The sequence below is a fragment of the Stegodyphus dumicola genome, chromosome 2 (genome assembly GCF_044657685.1).
Source record: "Stegodyphus dumicola isolate Sdum_Otavi_A_Nest chromosome 2, ASM4465768v1".
Taxonomy (NCBI): domain Eukaryota; kingdom Metazoa; phylum Arthropoda; class Arachnida; order Araneae; family Eresidae; genus Stegodyphus; species Stegodyphus dumicola.
The window spans coordinates 166,855,013-166,871,209 of NC_140769.1; positions in this window are offsets into that span (position 1 = coordinate 166,855,013).

The window sequence follows — 16,197 nt, forward strand, 5'->3', positions numbered from 1 at the left end:
GCTTCACTTATCGCCCCCTTAATTATGGCAAAATCTTCGTTTTCAACTCCAGAATGCGGAAATAAGGGTGATCGCGCATGCGCGCCCTTCTTCACTTAGCCAACAACCGGACCCTCAATCGCCAAAAACCTGAATGACTTACATTGAAAGACAAGTAGCAACCTTTGACCTTTCTGTCACGTACTTTCCTCTCTTAAGGTCAACTAACAATGAAAATTCTTTCTCGAACATTCTAAAGGACAAAGCGCACGAAATCATGACTTGGCAAAAATTGCCTCCCTTTCCCTGCTTCTTTCACAATGAATAAAAGTTTGTACAAGATTTGCAAATAAAAGAAAATAAATAATATTCATTTAAACTAAATAATATTTCCAGAAGCATCTGTTTTTCCCCAAAATTAAAGCCTTAAAATAAATAATTCATAATCAAATAAAAATTAAGTTTCCATAAATCATAAAATCATTCACCTAATTTTTATAACGCTATCAGATAATTTCTCTACATAACATTCCTTTCCCCTAAGGAATTAAATTTTGGTTTACCAAAATTTAGCAGACAGACACTTCTTGAAATACCATGACTCATACTGTGCAATAAGGCTAAAGGATAACATAATGTAACAATATTTCACACGAATCCTTGGTACAGTGACGTAACTGACACATTAAATTTAAAGTCCAAAATGTGCAAGTAAAACAACAAGATTAATCAAAGCAATTACTAATTAAAATACTCAAAGAAGATCATTAAAAAACAATTAATCAAAACATCAATTAACTCACTTAATTAAACCTAGAAATACTCAGAACACATACAAAAATAAAATAAAAAATAAGGCGTTAATCACAAACAAAATATGTCTAAGATCAATCAATAACTTTATGACAAAAAGAATTTCTCTCTTTTTTTTTTTCAGTTCATTGCATCACATTAGTGTTGCAGTCTCTGTGTGGCCACATTTCTGAACGTTTATTTATCTATTCATTCTCTTTTTCAGTCCATTAATGTAAACAATTTCACCTGAGGTCGAGCACATTCTACTATTGTGACAATTTCTGCTGAGCACAATCATGGAGTACATTAAATGAGTACGGAGTTGTCAATGCAAGCGAGGGAAAACCCTGTAGTTAGAAATCATTGTGTTAACAACTCCCCCCTGCAGCCTTCAACGCGCGGAAATGAAAGCAACCAACCCCGGAATGTGAACTCAGTACCACAATACTCCTTAGTAGAGGAACTTGACCTTAAAAGAAACCAGATTTCACCCTCCTACGTCTCACCTTCGACCAAGGAAGAACAATCACTCTTTCAAAGTTGAAGAAGACTTCATCTTTCAATTTTTCCCTTACGATAGATAAGCCACTGAATGTGTTCGGATACTCACACCCGAAGAAAGAAATAATCTAATCCAATTGTTCACACCAAAAAAAATGAAATAAATAAATAAAAATAAGATAATTAACGCGCCGCAGATACATAAAATACATTCCTGAGAAAATAAACACACTAATAATTCAAACAATTCCAAATAAAATATGTCACATGAACGTATTCAAACAAAGAGTAAAGACCCCCTTAAGTACTACGAAATTGAATAACTTCCAGGAATGAATCCCAAACAATCACGTCTAAGAACAGAAGCGGCCTGATCAGGGCCAAGCATTAGAAAAGAAAAGAACGTTACAACACCAGGAACCTCGGAACCAGCCGAAAATACCCCACACAAAAAAATCAGAAAGAAAGAAAACGTGATTGTCCAAAAATTCAATCCAACCAAAATGAATTCCGAGAATTAACACAACGAATACGCTGTGCAGATACCAATTAGAATTTTATTCAATACACACACAAAAAAAAAATAATAATAATACAACCTAATGCATATACCAAATAACGTTTGGCCAATATTTACAGATACTACCAAGATACACATATACACCAAAAATGAAAATACAATTAAACTGTAAAAAATTTCGTACATAATTCAAATGAGCAATGAGATCAGTGATACTTAAAAATTATTTTTAAACTGCAATACCTAAACAAATACACACATAATCATTACGTTAAACCATATCAAGTCAAAAATATTTCACTGTAATTCAAATCAAGCCAAAAAAAAATCAACCAGCAAGAGTGAAGTGTCGCTAAAAATTTCAAACCTCAAAGTAAACACTAGTGAGTAACAACACCAAATTTAAGTCCCTTTAGTTAGACAACAAAAATTTCAGTAATTCTAAAAATCCATTAGGTCCACAAAAACAAATTTCAACTAGTCAAAGAAATCAATCAAAGCTGGACTGAAGCACGTTACTAGAACACTAAATAAAATATCACAAATCAAAAAAAAAGTGTTCAAAACAAACCCCCCAATTTAGGCAAAAACTGAGATCTATTCTGCATCAGACTTCCAAAACGTTGTATAGTAACCTAAGTAGCAGCCATCAGCAACACCTCCAACCAAACAAAAGAAACAAAGTAACTCTTTACCGCGTCCATGTAAGCTGACAAAAGCGCTGTATTATGAATGACAGACTCAAACTTTACGTATCAAGCAAACCTCCAGACACGTTGAAAGAGAACATAAGATCTCTTATCTCGGAAAGAAAAGTGCGCTGACTGAAACGTTACAATCCTGAACCAACACAATGAAAAAGATACAACAATAGTTTTCTCAGATAACAAGTTCCTGTTTCTCCCGGTGTAAGAGGTCAAGTGCCACCATGAAGTGCAAGTATTTACAAGAAAACGAGCTTTCAGGACATTACAACTTCACGCAAGACCTAACTGCAAGCAACAAATGCAAAGTTCTCAAAAGTGCTAAACTAAAAAAAATACTCATAACTCGTAACTCAAAAATCCCTAAAAATCACACAAATGAAATCCATAACTCAAATTCTACTATTTTCCTATGACCACAGAAATCTCAATTCTTCCACAGAAACTAAACATCAGAGAACTTACATTTTACGGACCTTGGCAGAAACCACCAAAACAAAACAAAAACTTGATACAACTATCTTGATACTAACAAGTCAAATACAAAACTTAAGCCAAAACAAGAATTAACCCCAAATTCAGCAACAAGTCCAACCAAGAAAGAAAATTCAATAACTCAAATCAAATCTATTACGATCCACTAGTAAATTCAAGACAAACTACTTGTAATCAATCGAAAATTCCCACTCATGAGTACAGAACAAAAGTAACTAATCTTCTCAAACTTATTTCAAACATTTTCACAAAACAAATTCCCGTTGTCACCAAAATTCTCATTAACTTCACTTTCTACCATTCACAAGACTAAATTTCTACTGTTTAAACATTTCTCACATGACAACTCTTCACAAACTTAAAACTCAGAAGATAACTAATCTCAATTACTCTGACTCATTAACTAATTAGAACTTCACTCAAGCTGATGAATTCAATCCAAACAAATTAAATAACCAAACATCACCATTGCTGATCTCAGGCAAAAATTCAAATCTAACCCATGTTCACTTTAAAACAGAATTTTGCAATTGAAAAAAAAAATCTTCAATTTTTCTAACTCATTCATTTGTATCATTATGCCTTAAGAACTTATAAAATTCATTGCTCAATACTAAATTAAATTTTCTAACACATAACACAATATACTGGAATCATAACAAAACATTGTAAATCAAAAAGCAATAATATACTACGCTAGAGAATCATGAAAACATTACATACATTTCACAAAATATTATTCAATTAAGTCAAAAAAATCAAAATTTCTCTAACGTTACCCCTCACAATTACACATTTCACAAGATTCTAGGTTAAAAAATCAGCAAAAACACAAAAAAAAAAATTTCTAGCTACGCATAGCTATGGCTTGTCTCATTCAGTAAAATAATTAGAGTCTTTAATCTCTTTCTCTTAGAAGTGCTCAAAAAATGAGTCCAGTTTTTAAAGACAAGCACTCGAAACTTGTTACAAGGATATACAAATAGCATAGGATTATCGTGAAATAATTCATTTTCCATCTTGTATCATAAATCAGTACGTCGAAAATCAAAAATACACATCTAGAAAACTCTCAAGGATTTCCAACAGTAAAAATATATAGTACCTATTCTCCTACCTTAAAATATATATTTTTCCTAATTTTAAAGTTCAATTCTGTTTGCCTAACGTTAAAGTCCAAAATTTTTGAAATTCACACACATTCTCAAAATTTATCCTCTAGTATTAACAACTTCATTAAAACAGTAAATTACTAAAAATAGGTAAATTCAAAATCAATTACTGATTCGATCCTTCACTAAGCAGAGGTCACGGCACCAATGTTAAATTTAACTTCACGTGAGAGGACCGAATAAACACAAAAAAAAATATGTAACTTATCTTGAGGGGACATCTTGAAGTGGAGGGCTCGTATCTTATCAAGCGTTGGTGTCGGCCGGGCTCATCTTGACACTGGTTCTAAAAATGTTGGCGCCAATTCCCACTGTAGAACAGAAACAGGAGCACTGCTGCCCAGGACGGCTATCCGCTTGGTCCTGAAAGTCCTATGTAAACACGCAGGTAACTCGTTCAAATTTCGCCTCTTTACCAGCACGCCGCAAGGAAGAGGGTTTTCAGCTTCAGGTCAGAAACGTTTTTTCTAGGCAATTACGGCTCGCCTGTTCTTACTCATCCCGAGAGCAAGCTTCACGAGTAACGTCCCAAATAAGTTCCACCCGCCAGTCAGCAAGAGAGAGTCGCCTCTTAACCCAAAACGCGGCCGGGGAGCATTTTTGCCGCTCCCCGCCGGAAACATCTCTCGTAGTCACTTACATCTATCTCCTTCAAGCCGGTTTTCAAAAGCAACGTCCACAAGTCCAGCAAGCCCGAAAGTCCGCGAGTCCAAGAGTGAGTGCCGTAAGAGAGTCTCGCCTCTTAACCAAAACGCGGCCGGGGAGCATATTTGCCGCTCCCCGCCGGAAAACCATTTTTCTTCGTAATTACATCTTCTCTCTCGCTTTTTCAACCTGTTTTCAAGAGTAACATCCACAAGTCCAGCCAACCAGTAAGTGAGCGAGTCCAAGAGTGAGTGCGTAAGAGAGTCTCTTAACCAAAACGCGGCCGGGGAGCATATTTGCCGCTCCCCGCCGGGAAAACATTTTTCTTCGTAATTACATTTTGTCCAGCAAGCCCGTAAGTCCAGCAAGCCCGAAAATCAGCGAGTCAGTCAGAGAGTGAGCCAAAAAGTGAATCCAACTCGAATTTCCTTCGTCTCCTTCACAAACGCGGGCTCCCACTATGGCTTCACTTATCGCCCCCTTAATTATGGCAAAATCTTCGTTTTCAACTCCAGAATGCGGAAATAAGGGTGATCGCGCATGCGCGCCCTTCTTCACTTAGCCAACAACCGGACCCTCAATCGCCAAAAACCTGAATGACTTACATTGAAAGACAAGTAGCAACCTTTGACCTTTCTGTCACGTACTTTCCTCTCTTAAGGTCAACTAACAATGAAAATTCTTTCTCGAACATTCTAAAGGACAAAGCGCGCGAAATCATGACTTGGCAAAAATTGCCTCCCTTTCCCTGCTTCTTTCACAATGAATAAAAGTTTGTACAAGATTTGCAAATAAAAGAAAATAAATAATATTCATTTAAACTAAATAATATTTCCAGAAGCATCTGTTTTTCCCCAAAATTAAAGCCTTAAAATAAATAATTCATAATCAAATAAAAATTAAGATTTCCATAAATCATACACCTAATTTTTATAACGCTATCAGATAATTTCTCTACATAACAGAAGTTATCAAAGGTTAACTTCAGGTATGTGTATGTGTATGTGTATTTAATTATGGCAAAGCACACTAGGGCTATCTGCCTAAGGGGAGGGATGCCTTCGTGGAGGACTTTCTAAGGGAAACTGGCTCGTATACACGTTACACATGGGGAAAACCACGAAAACACCCATGCAGCCAGCCCGTTCGCGGGGTTCGAACCTCCGACCGAACTACCAGTGTTCAGCGACTTTACCGCTCGGCCGCTGGTGGGCCTGTTAACTTCAGGATAGAGTTGGTTTCTAAACCACATACACATCAGGTAGTACATGTTGATCGTTTAACCAAGGTGCCAGATAGAATTATATTTCCTACTTTAGAGATCTCTAATCAAGATCGTTGTTCTGCTTGTCAACTTAGTGACACTACTACACAAGTGCCTTACAATTTAAGGTCTAGGGACACTCATGGTTTTGTAAAGAAGTAATTGAGCTTTACACTTTTGTACATATTGGTAGGGTTAGGAAGTTATTTTCTTCTTCACCACAAGTTTTGTTTGTGTACGATTACTGGATCCGGTGTTTTTGTTTTGTGTGGGCTGCGCGATTGGTTAGTTGTTTTAGGGTTGTTTTGGCCATATCTAGCTCACGTTTTGTCAGGGTTGTCAACCTTCTGGTCTCAATATTGTTTTTTTTTTTTTTTTTTTTTTTCAATCTTGGTGGCTGGACCACTTGGTTTCTTCTTCAAGTTAAGGTTATCAATTTTTTTTTTTCTTTCTATGTGGCGACTGAGGACTTTTAGGCTTAGTATTGACTTGTTGGTTGTCGTTTCTTATTTTACGTGTTGCTGAGTTTTGGGTTATTTCACTTTTGCCTACTTTTGTATCTATTTGGGTAGGTTAGTTGAACAACTTAGGAACAATTTTGTGTTTTACTTTCTAGTTTATTGTTTTATTTTGCAAGACGATTATATTTCGTTTTGGTATTGGATTCAGTGTTCTTTGTAGTTTCGTCGGGTTCACCGTATGGGTTTGGTGAGGTTAGTGGTGTACTAAGTATACAAGTTGAATTCTTGTTTTTTTTTTTTTTTTTTTTTTTTTGCTCGGCTTGTTTCGCCGTTACTTTGAGTGGTTTGTTTTGCTGTGAGTGTTGGGTGTTTCTGATTCTCATTAGAATTGGTAAGTTAGTTAATTGTGTTTTCACTTAAGTCTTTTGCTATTGTTTTGTAATTTCTGCCCAGTTTAAGAGCTGGCTTAGGTTTCCATTTAATTCTTAATTTCTGTCACTGTCACCACTACTTAGCTTGTATCTTGCATTATGAGTGTTTGTAAAGTCAGGGACTATTGATTCTTTTCGGAACGGGGGAGTATTTGTTATGTATTAATTGTTATATTTTTTTAAGCTTAAGTTGTTTTGCTTATTTCAGTTTTGATTTGTAATTGAAGTTTTAATTTTTTTTTTTTTTTTTGTTTGTTTAAAGTTAGTTGTAAGTTTAAATTGTAACTTTTGTAAACTTAAAGTTTTTCGTTAGGTTGCTTTTAAAAGTTCTGAGTTGAAGAAGTTTAATTTTAATTTTAGGGACTTAGATTTTTGTTTTTGTTCTAGTTGTTTTGACACTTAAGGTTGTTTAACTTTTAACTTTAATTTTTATTTTAAAACTTTGCTGTTGCACCTTTGTGTGTTAATTTTTTTTCTTAACTTTGAGTAATTTAATTGGTATCCCTCTGTCTTTTAACGTTAAACGAATACATACTTTCTGACTGGCGGTAGAAGAAAAATAATTTGATTCTATTTTTATTTCTTTGCATAAATTGTGTTTAGTCTCAATTGGTGGCTGAGGAAACAATTATTACAGTGCTGACATTTTTGTTATGTATTATAATGTTGTGTAATTAGTAGCTTCATTTTTTTTAGTTTACCATTTAATTTACCAAGTCATTTTGTATTAATTTAGTTCAAAGATTTTCACTCCTTGCCCTCTTTCCTTCAGCGGAAATTCCAATCAGCAATTGTACTGCACCCCAAAATTCCTTTCTGCTAAGCGTTCCACCATGTGTGGGGGGCAAAGTGCTTGATAGATTTACCATGTGGGTTTCACGAAAAGAGGACCCTGTTTTGCTGGACCAGGCTAGCAGGGTGATGCATTATCGACTGGGACCCTGGAGCGAGGCTAGTTTCTTTCCCCCTGTTTCCGCCTGCAGTTGTGATGACACATTGGTGTGGCCTTGGAAGTTGAACGTTGGAATGGATGGAATGGCGAGAAACGGCTCCTTTTGGTAGTCGGGAAACCCTTTCCCGTGAAGATCCAGAGTGTGGGTTGCGTTTTTTGGCTTCCTGCTAGTGACCATCTACGCCAAGTTTTCAAAAAACGCGCCAGCTACTAAAAAGGCTGCGCAGTGTTTTCGAGAGGCTTCGGGAGACGGGGACAGTGACGGAGACGACAGAAGAGAGACGGAAAAAAGAAATTTCACGAGAAGTTATAAGATGTCAACTTGGACGAGCAGCTCGGAGGTGAGCCTCATCTTAGACGTAGCAACGTAAATTAACCAACACCGAAGAGAGGCTGCAACACCTATATTTGTAAAATCCTAAAATTTACGCTGTCATGATGGCCTGTGGAGGAAAGACCTGTGTCCTGCTGGTTGGAAGCAGAAATAGGAGGGAAGCCTGGCCTCCGAACCAATAGCTTGGTTGAGTCTCGTCAATCTAACCCCTTTTGTTTTCTCATTTCAGATACTATCCCAAGTTTTTTTTTTTTTGAGAAGTAAGGTTCGCTAACAAAACTCAAATATATGAAGGATCCCTAATATGTTAAGGAAGGGTATGTCATCCTTTTCTGTTGTTTTCACATTAGTTCTTTAATTGATCCAGCCACCACGTTTAATTGTAATGTTTAGTGAGGTCATGGCTCTCTTTTTATGTTTTGTAATCATAATATTTTCCTACCTTAAATAAACGTAAGTTGATTTTATTCTCCTGGCTGTATTTATTGTAATTATCTTTTACACTGGACCTTAAACTTAGAACGGGTTAACAATATTTTCACAACGCAATTATGGAGTTGTTTACGTATTTGTTTTAATGTTTTACTATGACTGCTCACCATACTTAGTATGTTATTGTTACAATATTGATTGATATGTTCAGATAAGTGACTTATACTCACAGTTACCTACTGCATAACCCAGAATGAACTTTTGCTCTAGTTGATTCACAGATATGGTGTTCATATATAATTATTCATTAAGTATGAATTTATGTTGTTTATATAGCAATATAAACATTAGCATTCCAAAGAGTTATTGGAAGTCCTTTCATTATAAAAAGCTTTTAGCTATGTTGAATGAGGAATACATTTCATCTTGTAATGCTGAAGTCACCAAAAAGTTCCTTCCTTCTATTTACCATAGACTGAATTCCGAGTCTTTCCTCTCGTTAAATTTTAAAGTTTCTCAGTTTTTATCTGGTCATGGTAAATTTGCATGTTATCTATTTCGTTTTAATCTACGATCAAACAATTTATGTGAATGTTCTAAAAGAGTTCCTCAGGATGTGGAACATTTGATTTTCTCGTGCCCTACATTTGATGGCCCTAGATTATGCTTACAGAACGATTTGAAAATGTTCGGAGTGACTTGACCAGTGAACTTATCTGTTTTCTTGAAGTCCAGACTGCTGTTCTCTGCTTTTGTTCGCTTTATTTATGCATGTAATTTTTAATGTCTATTTATACATGTAACCTTTAATATTCTAGTTAACTTACTTCTGTAAGCCCCGTGTTGTACATATGTGGTGCACGGGGAGTCTGTATGTTCTCAAAAGAACAAAAGAAAAAAAATCAGATACTTCTTGTTTTGATAAAGGATTATCTTGTTTTGATAAAGGATTACAAATGAAAACTTAAATCTTCTGTCGCTGGAACAAACCTCCAAAAAGCATGTAGTAAAAGTTCCCAGTGTTTCGATTGTAAATTTAGAAATAGATACGTTTAGGTCGGCCCAGTCAGTAAAAATGAACACTTAAAATTTAAATAACCATTCTCATAATGTGTCATACAGAAATATTATAGTTGTGAGTAAAGCCTAACGTCTTGCGTTACAATGCAATTTAATTTATTTAGAAAACCCAAATGGATGGTGAAGGGTTTAATAATAATTATTATTGAATAGCTTATATTGAATTTTCATTGACTAACAATTACGTGGAAACACTTGACTTTTGAAATGATATATGAAGACGCAAAATTAAACACGATTTAGAATTTATGCACTATCAGAATTTTTCATATGCTGACATTTACATGGAATATCGAATTCTAGTCTTTTGGTGCGTTTCTACTTATATTGCCACAAAGACAAGACAAAATTAAATATACGTAAGCAGCAACGCATCTGGCCGATGACAGCGCCACGTACAGAAAAAGATAAAATAAGGCACACAAATGTTTTGAAACTTAACGCCAAACTGATTTTTACTATTAAACCTTGTTTATAATGCAGAAAATAAGTATAACGTTAGAGTACAACAGCACAAATGAAATATAACGTTAGAGTACAATAATACAGAGAGTTTCAGTCACTAATTTACATTTAATTCACTGAAATTTTAAAGGAAGAAAACATTATATTACTTTGCCAATTTAATAATTAAGCATTAGTCAAAGAAGTTAAATAAGCATTAAAATCTTACAAACATTTTAAATACACTTCTGTCACATAATATTTACTTCATTTTGCTAGTGCAAGTTATTGAAACCTCGTTTTATTGAATACTTAATTAAATTAAGCTGACCTAAATTAAGAATCAAATACTTTAAAATATCTTCTTAATGCAAAATTTATATACAACTGATCACTTTAGTTATTGACATAACACTTGACTTCTTGAAAAAAATTTCTTAAAATTATAGTTCGTTTCTAGATTTGATTAAGAATACTTAAATTAACAGTTGGACGATAATGTCAAAACACAAGTTTAAAAAATTAACAGCTGTGAACACAGCCGCGTCTAGGTATTTTTTCACCTGAAGCAAAGTGGTAAGTATTGCACCCTTATATACATCAAATTACCTTTATCTCTATACTTTTATGTTTAACAATATTAGCTGTATTAAATTATACTCTTATAATCTTTGTAATCATAATTTACAGCATTCAGAAAATTAATAAGTGTAATTTATAGTTTTTAAAATAAGATATTAAAAAGTATCTCTTTGATAAACAACTAATAACACTGAAATAATACAAAAAGTATTTGATTCATGTTCAAAAATGTTTTTTGGTATTTTTCTTGATTTTCACGAAGCAAATCTGGTAATGATTTCTTCATAATCTGTTTAGTTATTTAATTTGTATAGCGTTTAGAGAATAGTGATATTTGAAAGTTTTTTAGGACAAAAGGAGATTTTGCGTCTTAAAAATTATTCCGGATAGAGTAGACTTTAAGGTACCCCTTGTATTATGGCGAAGTTGTTGTTTGATTTATCGCGAAGTTGTTTCATTTATGGTAGCCTGAGTAGTTGAATGTTATGGAAACCCTATTGTGACGTAATCGAGTGCATGATTCTGGGAAATTTTGAATCATGGGATAAGCGTTTTTGTGGTGTGTGTTGGTTTGATTCTTTAGATGGTAGAATGGCCGAATGTAGTAAGATTAATACGAAGATTCTATACGATTTGGAGCGAAAGGGGAAAAGAGCTTTAATTGACTGGTGTGTAAATTAAGGTTTACTTAGTAGTCATTATAAGTGTCCTGTATGTAGGAAAGATATGCATCTAGTCGAACGTAAAAACCGTTTAGATGGATTTGAATGGCTTTGTAGGAAGAAAGGTTCAGATGGTCACTATGTGAAGCGTTCAATCAGAAAGAGTACCTGGTTTGAAAAATTTTATTTGAGTATGATTGATATTTTGATTTTTACGTGGCTCTGGGTGTACGAAGCGAACTCGAAAATCATGGTAAGTGAATATTTGCTTTTGGAAGTGCTTAAAAACGTATAACATGTTTTTCCTTTTTATGTTATTTTATTGTTTGGTTTAAAATGTATTTTATTGACATTATGTATTTTTTGTTTGCCTATATTGTAGAATTTGGTGCTCCTTTGACTTTTTAAGTGAAAATATATTGATGTGTACATGGACAAAGTAAAGGGAGTGCGCAATGCAAGTTTGTGCAATTCTGGGATTTTTTTTAAGTGAAAATAGGTCGACGTGTACATGGATAAAGTTTAAAGAGTGCGCAATGCCATTTTTGTGCAATTTAGGGATTTTTTTAAGTGAAAATAGGTCGACGTGTACATGGATAAATTCAAAGGAGTGCGCAATGCCACTTTTGTGCAATTCGGGGATTTTTTTTTAAGTGAAAATAAGTCGATGTGCACATGGATACCGAGTTTGTGCAATTGTCTGTCTTATTATTTTACCTTTGTGTATCGGCGATTTTTGGCGCTTCGCAAGCCAAAATAACGAGTCAAAGAATTGCACAAAATCGGTATCTGTGTACCGCCAAAAATCGCCAAGTTCGCCATGGGGTACCCTAAACTATACTTTTACCATTATTCCATATTTTCTGAAATTTCTTTGGCCTTGGCATAGTAATAGCCAACGTAAAAATATATTTTGAATACAGTTTCCGAATTCAGGTATGGTTATATTCAACTTGCATTCTTGAGTAACCTATAAAGATCTAGTTTTGGTGTAGCAATTAGAATTACTAAAATAACACACTTTCTAAAACTAGATATTTCGGACAGAATCTCTGGAGTATCTGTATCATTCAGATATATCAATGCTAAGTCAGGAACAGGTACTTTTAAAAATATCTCAGCATCCATCTCTTTAGTCATCTGTTTAGTAATCTTCCTGTGCTTTACCAAACTCAAATTAACATAATATTTAAAATACCTAATTCCAGTAACAATCCTTTAAAATACCTAACTCCAATAACAATCCTTTAAAATACCTAAATACAATAACAATCCTTTAAAATACCTAATTTTTCACCAGTTATAAGAATTGGAAACCGGAAGCTATCTCGTACAGTTTTTGATATTTACGTTTTAGTTGTGAGATAAAAATATATATCATCTCTGTTATGTCTCGTGTAATATTTCTATATCGGTATCTAAAGGAAAATACCGACACGGAAAACAGACAGGTGAAACCTTAACTAATTAAATAACTAACAAGCTAAAAATAAACTCTTAAGGGCTAGTTAGTTTCAACATTTTGAGTGATAGTACTTAAGTGGAAAATTGATTTTTGCGTTGTGATTGTAAAATCAGGGACCATGCTGTGAGAGGATAACAATAATTCATAAATGAGAACATAACATACAAATCCAAATTAATTCTGCGTTTATTAGGTATTGTCAAGTCAAAGGAATTTCCGTTAATTTACTTAGTATACTTTCACATTAATTTAATGAAATTTTTGGCACCACAAAAATATTATCATGAACCATACCTATTTTTCATTCAAGACAAAACTCTTAAGGAAATTGAATAAAGAACAATACACATTTTTTCTTTGCTTTTAAGCAAGGAGTTTAACAACTCGTCTAATAATAATTTCAAAATTAAAATAATTTCTATTCTCAATTAGAAGGAACTCCAAGTGCAAATTATTAAAAAAAACTGCGGGAAGGAGACGTGTTTACAGTTAATTCGAAGTTACGAAGAATTTATTATCTTCTTCCATTTTCATTAAAAAGAAATTTAAAAAAAATCTTAACTGGAATGGAGCCACCTTGAAGTGGAAGGGAACCTTTTCCTTAAAACCATCCTTACGAAACTTAGCTAATCCGCATCACAAGAACTCAAAAACGGCACGGCGATAAATTCATACATCTCACGAAAAAAATCAGCTACTCCGCCCAGGGAAATTGAAGGGTTGAAGAATGAGAGAGCGACTTACAATGGATTGCCATAAGGAACAGTCCTGGTTCCGTACAGCTAGAAGATTCGAAGTAGCGAAGAATCTGTCGTGGCTCTTTCACAAAGGAGCACTCCGGCAACAATGACATTTCTCGGCAATCAATTACGGAGTTCAGTTCACTGCACATGGACACTTCCAATCATCGGAAAAACGATAATACTGAGTTGAACCGAATATTCCCGCATTTTGTTGAACAGTATACAGGTCATTTCAGGGAGCGAAATTATTGACCAATTCACAAAAAGCTGACGAGAGCATATATTAGCAGCACGACAGTTCACGGCAAGAAAAGGGCTAGTTCAACCATAACGAACCGGACAAAAGGACAGCAGTAAATAATTAACGACAATAAAATAACTTTTTCTTGGTCCACGCATGAGAACCACCTTCTACCCCGACGGTCAAGACTCAAGTCTTTTAGATATGTCAGAAGAACTCGATCACCAATTCGTCGACTAAAAAAGTCTTTTTCTCGCATTTTAGCGAAACACGCGGCAGGGGAGCATAATTGCCCCCGCCGAAAGCACTGCTAGTAGACGAACTACATATGTTTCAGCACAAGAACAAACACCATGTACAGTATCTCAACGTCAGTCGAAAACAGTCAGAAAGTAAGTAAGAATGCATCAAAATCGAATTTCCTTCGCTTTTCTTCACAAACACGGGCTACCCAAATGGCTTCATTTATCACCAGCCCTTTTGGGACTAAATTTCTGTTTCTCAACCAGAAGGACCAAAATACGTTCATCACACATGCGCATTCCTCTCTCAACTCACCAGAAACCGAACGCCCAGATCGTCAATCAAGACGACCTCCAGAGTAGGTGAAAAAGCAACCTCTGACCTTTCGTCACGTAGATTCTATCCTAAAGGTCAATTGCACAAAAAAATATTTGTTTTCCAACTTTCCATGGAACAAAACAACCCTGCGAAAGCCATGATGTAGCAAAATTCGTCTCTTTTCTGGAATCCTTTCCACAATGAACAGAAATCTTGGATAAATTGAAATAAGAGAAAATAAATAATATTCCTAGAAGTATCTTTTTTTCCCCCCAAATTAAAACCTTTTTAAAACCAAATATTGACCTGATAAAACACTACATTAATAATTCATTAATAAAATAAAGATTCTTCCTAAATAAGGAAAAATAATCAACCTGATTTCTTTCATAACGAAATCAAACTATTATCTACACAACACTCACATTTAAGACGTTTAAGTACACTATCCTCTATTTATCGCAGTTTTATAAAGGAATCATAAGTTAGAATAACTATGAAATCTTTACTTAACAAATTAAAGAGCTTGCTTAGCTCAAATAGAACAGAAATCAAAACTTATAGTTTTTACAAACATTTAAAGTGAAGTGATGAGAAAAGAACTTAGAAGATACTAATTTATAACTTTTAAATATCTTTAGACTCACCTATTAGGAAATGTATCAATATAGTATATTCCAAAAAGGAAGGTAACATGGTTGTAAAAGAATAAAGTTCAAATGCAACGTAAGTACAAAATCTTTCCGGATAAAGCCGGTCATGCCGCTCAGGTTTAAGACCGTTTGGCGCTCGTTAAATTTTGACACTGCCGAGTTTCATTACGCAAAAGTGACATTAATTTATTCTAATAATGTCTTTCATTTTTACTTTGAAAATATATCGTTCTAACAAATTCTTTCATTAACTGAACTTTGAATTTGATTTATTAAACATTCTTTTTAATTTCTAGTCATATTTTGTCATCTCTAAACCTAAAATTTCACATTTTTAATTTTCAAGACATCACATTCAGAATCACATTTTCAAGACTAATTTTCTTCATTTCCCGTAAAGGGACACGTAACCCTTCTGTTATGTTTATTTTTGTTTAATTCAATATGGCAAACGTACAAAGGCGAAGGAGAAGTCCCAAAGGAGAAGAATGCCTTCGTACAGGACGTGAGGCAAACAGGAGACTTATATAACGCCATTTTTACTGATTGAAGCTTGATAGTTTAAAACTGTGCTTCTCGATACATTTCAAAATTGTAGGTTAATTATCATAATTTATTTTTTAAATCTATTTCGAAAATCTTGCAACTGATTTGGCGCCCCCTAGTCGTTTATCTGAGGCAAGTGCCTCACGTGCCACACATTTGTCCCGGATCCGATTAGCTCAGAAAGGTCTTTCATTAAAGATAAACTAATTTAGCTCAGAAAGTCATCATTCATGATGATTATTTATCATCTATTGCTTTTATCTTTTCCTGTGTTTTTATGTTAAATTCTATCTCTGAGCTGGCATTATTTTGTGAACCACATATTTACGATGTCGCGCTGATGGTTTTCGATCATAACTATATAAAACTTTTGAATATACTTGTTCTTGTAATTACATACAATGGGTAAAGCCTTAAAACATTTAAGAAAAATCCATAGATTTAATGATGCAAAAGGAAACAAATTAAATGATTTATGTAATGTACTTAAACCAGACGTTATAGACTATATTTTGTATTTATGTTAACACATGAA